At 39.1% G+C, this 6,150-nt stretch overlaps 1 pseudogene; it reads right to left on the bottom strand.

The window, feature by feature from the left end:
• Positions 1–538: 538 nt before the first annotated feature.
• On the bottom strand, positions 539–3,201 carry LOC143667942 (poly(A) polymerase alpha pseudogene; annotated as a pseudogene).
• Positions 3,202–6,150: the final 2,949 nt, after the last annotated feature.

The following is a 6,150-nucleotide window of genomic DNA, read 5'->3' as shown; positions in this document are numbered from 1 at the left end:
TACTGGCATTTTTTCTTTTTAAATGAAATAGGTCCTTCTACTTTGTGCATACAACCACAAAAAAATGAAAAATAAATAAAAAAAAAAAGAGGGAGCAAAAAGTATTTGTTTAAAGAAAACAGATTAAAGGCAAAAGAACACAGAGCTCTGACAACCGCAAAGAAAATATTTGATGTTTGATCGCTGATTTGTATGCACGAAAAAATAATTCTATAAATTAAACCAATATATCATTTCTTAATCATGACCCCACCAAAACCAAGTATTTCCTAATTATTTTTTTCAATGTCAAATATATATCCCAGGATTGAAATTTTATTTTTAAGGATTACAACTACTTCACAGGGACTGAACTAGATGTACTCCTATCCCTTCTCTGAAGTCTAACAGTATACCACTGCACGATCCCTTCTCTGAAGTCTAACAGTATACCACCGCACAATGGTATCCAATTAGAAGACTAATGGTAAAGAAAATTCCTCAGGAAAAAAAAGTGAAAATCCATCAAGCTGGAAATCTAAAATTAGTTCTACTTTCTAATAAAAAATACATAAAAGTGCATCATCAGAATAAGGAATTCTTATGCCAGTTTGTATTGCAAAATTTCCAAACAATGCATCAAACATAAACCCAATCCAGATGTTAATTATGGATACAAATATAGCTTGAGGTTCTTTTTTTCTTTTTCTTAAAGGCAGTAATCTTTTGAAATAGTTAATGCAACTGTTGCTAACACATTAATAATAGTACTCCTGGCTTCACATACTAACCTGGACTTCCGATCAAGTGCTGATTAGCCCAGTAAGGGAGGGCACCAAAAAAACCTAAATCCATTTTCAGTCAAGTCTAGTCTTGTACCCTCCATTCTTCTTTTTTAGCATTTGAAGACAACAGGTTGAGCTGGCAGATATTGTTTATGGACCCCTGAGGTTGTTTTTACCGATTCAATCTCAGTTTTATTGAATTCTTGATAACAGGAATAGGATTTGCAGGGAGAGCAGGGATATCAGAAAGGTCTGTACTAGATGTTTGCTGAGAGGCCAACAGAGAAGCTGCTGTCTGAATAGTTTCTGATTGAGCTGTACTTGTCTCTGTATCAAGTTGCTCCTTCATTTCTGTTTTATCATGTCCACTCAAAGCAAGACAGTTAGCATCTTCACTTGTTTCATCCTCTTCTGTTTTGCTTTTGTTAAGACTCTCTTCTTTATAAGGTGAGGACTTCCTCTTGACTCCTACTATTGGATTAGGTATTTTTGTTGCTGCATTTCCTGAAGGTCTAGGTGGCTGGTTTACCAAACACCAGAGTTGTGTTGAAGAAACAACTCTGGAGACTGTAGGCTCCAGACTGGTGGTGGAGAAATGGCTGGCTGTGTGGCAGTTTGAGGAATGCTTTCACTTGATGTACCCCCTGAGCTTTCATTGGAATTTACTTGTGATGCAGATATGTCAGTAGCTTGTGTGTTGGTCACAGATGCTGCTGTTACAGCTGGAGCAGGACTGTTTCTGCCCTGAGAGCTGCCAGAACTATTCAATGGACTGGTCTTCATAGCACTAGTAAGTGAAGGCACAGACATGCTGTTATCACTGTCCACAGACAAGTCGAGGCTGCTGTCATTCCGGGCTGTCAATTTGACACCTTCTGTTGAATGCTTTTTCTTTTTCTGAAGCACATGATTAGGTAGTAGTTGATGGAGTTGCTTTTTTTTTACATGCATTGCAGCAATTTTCATATTCACCTCAAACATCTTGCTATTTATTGCTTGCCTATAAACTGTATTTGTGAAAGACTGAATATCATAGGTGAGATCAACACTGAGGTTTTCAGAGTTTTCTGTTTTTTTAAACACTAACCCAATCACCCACATGGTACAAAATTCTTCCTTGTCAGGATTTTCTTTGGGAGCTGGAAATGACTGGGGATTCACATGAGCCAGTGTAATAAATTCATTCTTCTCCAAGCTTCCAACCAGGATTCAGATTTTCGATTCGACCAAGCCCACCCATTCTAGGTGCTGTTTTTCTGTTGGCACACTTGCTAGAAGTACAATATAATGCTTGTACTTTTGAAAGAAGTTTGGAGCTTCAAAAAGTTTGGACCACTCTGCCTTACTCAGCAAAATTTCATCTGTGATAGCAAGACCTTGTTTAAACTCCTCAACCATGACTATCCGTGTTGAAACGGACACATTGTATGTGGAGTTCTGCTGTGGGTATGCTGGTGTAATTATAGGCATAAGATGGTACCTATCACTGGGGTTTATCCTTGGGTCCCATACAGGCAAATTAAGATTGCATTCTTCAGGCTGTTTCAAAAGCACTGGATTTGGCCATTTCCATTTAGAAAATACCAAGAAAAATTTATGTACAAGAGTTGATGCTATTGCATTTGGATAAAGCTGGCAAGTTCTTGCTACTAGCATAGCCCAGGAAACACCACCGAGGAAACCTAATATATTGGAATAGATGTTGTGGCGTTTGGCCCACATTTTGATAGCTCTCAGAGTTAACCCGGAGTTGTCAATGTTTGGTACTAGATGTAAAATTTCATCGGTTACCCTGCAACCATTAAGACTTCTTATGCATCTTATATCTAAATTTTTAAGCAGGTTGTCATCTCGTAGGTCCAAATCTTCTGGAATAGTCTGCAGTGCTAATCTTGCAAACAAAATATCAATCTCTATCCCATCAAAACATAGTTTGATAACCAGTACAAATGCCTCTTCAACAGCTCTTAAATCTTTTACTTCTTCCTGTAATTTCAATTTATCATAGAATGAGGTGAAAAAGTCACTTTGATCAACATGTCTTGGTGCAACACACAGCACATCAATATTGGCACCTTTTGTGTGTACTCCTAATCTGTAAGATCCAAATGTAAAAATTTTTCCTCCAACATTTTCAATTACAGATTGTGGGAGATTCTTGCTTTCACTGATTTCTCATATCCACTCTTTTACCAGGTTATTTAATTTTCCCAAAATTAAATTCCTGCGCTGCAGTTCCTCTTCCTCTTCAAAAACCCCAAAAGGCTTCAGAGTCTCAATAAGTTTCTGGGTAAGTATGCAGTCAGTCTCCTTCGGGGCTGCTAAGCTGATAGGAGAGGTAATGCCATAGTGCTTCTGTGGTGGCTGTGTTGGCTGTGATCCCTGCATTGTAACTGGAAACGGCATCATCTCCTGCGCCGGCACGTCCCAGTCACTTCCCCCCACAACCGCCCCACTGCTGCCTCCCTGGGCATAATCCACTGAGGCGGGAGGGAGGGGGACACCTGCCTCAGCCCTGGGTCCAACCCTGCTCCCGCACCCACTCCCGCCACTTTAAGCGCTTCTCCTCCTTCCCCTTGGTCCTAACATGGCGCCCGAGCGCTACCACAGCAACGTTCCCATTGGCTTTTCTTGAGCAAAGGTAATCTCTTATTGGTGCCTTAATTTGGACATTTTCATGGCCTTAGAACTGTGAATTTACAACTTAATACGTTCCCCTTTTTAAAAAACGTTCCATTTCTGTTGTATCACATTCTGGCAGTTTTTGCAAACTAGAATAGATTTGGTACTGGAGAAGTGAGGTTCTGCTGCAGTTTGCAAGTAACAAACATGTTGGAACACCTTTTTAGATGGATAAGGGGAAGACTTTGGAGGAGTTGTGAGGTGTTTGATAGAGAAGGCCTAGAATGCTTTGTAGAGACTGTTGGCAGAAATGTGGACTCTAAAGATACTTCTCATTAGGTCTTAGAGAGAAATGATGCATGTGTTATCGCACACTGGAAAGAAGTAGATCCTTGTTTTAAAGTGGTAAAAAATCTGACAAAATTGACTGCTGGCTTTAGATGGAAAGCAGATTTTAAAAGCCACAACCTTGGATATTTAGCAGAAGAGATTTCCAAAATAAACGTAGAACGTACAGCCTGGTTTCCCCTTGCATCTTATAGTGAAATGTGATGGGAAAGAGAAAAGCTGAGAACTGAACTCTTGGGTATAAAGAAACCAGAAATTGATGTTCTGGAAAATTCTCAGCTTCCAGAAGGGGAGACCCCAAATAATAGTGCTCCATGTGAGGATTTAACTAAACATGGAGAAGTCAGCCATTTCAGAAAAAGCCAGAAGTGGAGATGGAGTTATCCAGGAAGGATATGTGGAAAGTCTTATTGTCTGCCTATAACATAGAAAACCAACAAGACTGTTGTGGGATCTATAAAAATGGAACCACTGCCAGTCTGGACTAAAAGAGAGAGAAAAGGGACAAACTGAAGGAAAAATAACTTCAAAGGCAGAACCATGGAAGCTAAGATCTGAAGTCAAGAAACCTCAGATCAGAAGAGCAGACCCACCTAAGTACTTGGAGAGGGTGAGTTTTCCTCAGAGGCAGAGCATGGGCCGTCCACCTCACTGTTAAGGAAGAGTTGTGCCCCAGGCCTTGGAGAGGATTGAGCACATTCCTTGGGGATTGGGGAGTGCCTGGCTGCCACCACACTGTTCTGGAGAGGTTGCATGTGTGCTCCAGAGATGGCAGAGAACCCAGGTGTGTCTCCAATGCTTGGAGAAGGTGGAGCCAAGAAAAAAGGTGGTCTCTCCAATGTCCCCCAAGTTTGCATTTGGTGAGAGCTGGGCTGCTGTGTAGGGCTTTGGAAAGAATGGACTGCTGCTTTCTATTGTCCCAAGGAAAAATGTCACTCAGACTATGAAATCTAATGGCCTTTACCTTGCAGGTTTCCAGAACTACTTTGGTCTAGTGACCCCTGTGTTTCTTCCGATTCCACCCTATGGAAATGGGACTGTGTATCCTCTGACTGTTTCTCCTTTGTATATTTGTAGCAGATCATTTGTTTTGCTTTTTACAGGTCCAGGGCCAGAAGAGACATTCTGCCTTAGGACAGACCATGCCTATAGCTGATTTTGATGAGATTTTGTACTGTTTCTAAATTTGTATTCCATTTGTATTGTTACTAAAATTGTTTAAGGCTTTCTGATATTGTGATGGAATGAATGCATTTTACATTTGGAAAAAACATCTTTTTTGGGGGTCCAAAGAGTGGAATATGCCAGTTTGAACCTATTGTGTACTTCAAAAAAGCCTTGTCCTTTCATTCTTATTCAATATAGCTGGGTGGCACCTTTACAATCATTTCCTTAGAGATGTGACCCACCCACTTGCATGTGGTGACCTTTGATTAGATGATTTCCACGGAGATGCATTTCAACCCCTTCAAGGAGGGGTTCTTACTGAAGCCTTTTTTTAATTTAATTTATTTTGTATTATCAAACCAAAACAACATACAAACATGAACATTCTTAACATATAAACATTCCATGTATGGTATACAATCAATGGCTCACAATATCATCACATAGTAGTACACTCATCACCATGATCATTTTTTAGAATATTTGCATCACTCCAGAAAAAGAAATAAAAAGAAAAAAAGAAAAAACTCACACATACCATACTACTCCTCCCTCACATTAACCACTAGTATTTCCGTCTACTCAATAGATTTTAACCTTTGTTCCCTCTATTTTTTCTATACCTCTTACCACTCCCTTTCATTTTTCACTAGTATCTCAATCTACTCAATTTATTTAACATTTTTCCCCCTATTATTTATTTATTTTTAAATAAATAATTATTTTTATTAATTATATTTATATTATAAATTATAAATAATTTATTGTTAATAATAATAAAAATATTATTTTTAATCCATATTTTTTACTCATCTGTCAATATCATAGATAAGAGGAGCATCAGACACAAGGTTTTCACAAGCACATAGTCACATTGCAAAAGCTGTATCATTATACATTCATCTTCAAGAAACATGGCTACTAGGGTAGTGCAACAGTGGTTCAGTGGCAGAGTTCTCACCTGTTATGCCAGGGACCCGGGTTCAATTTCCAGTGCCTGCCCATGCAAAAAAAAAAAAAAACAAGGAAAGGAAAAAAAAAGATGACTACTGGAACACAGCTCTAGTTTCAGGCATTTCTCTCTAGCCTCTCTAGTACACCTTAAACTAAAAAGGGAATACCTATAAAATGCATAAGAATAACCTCCAGGAATTCTTGATATTCTCACAAACAGTGGGGACAACCAAAGCAATAGACTGAGCCCTGAACCTTGGGGTTTGTTCACATGAAACATAAACCCACAAAGGAC

The sequence above is a fragment of the Tamandua tetradactyla genome, chromosome 24, assembly GCF_023851605.1.
Source record: "Tamandua tetradactyla isolate mTamTet1 chromosome 24, mTamTet1.pri, whole genome shotgun sequence".
Taxonomy (NCBI): domain Eukaryota; kingdom Metazoa; phylum Chordata; class Mammalia; order Pilosa; family Myrmecophagidae; genus Tamandua; species Tamandua tetradactyla.
The sequence above is the reverse complement of the archived record's forward strand: the minus strand, read 5'-3'. Positions and strand labels throughout refer to the sequence as shown.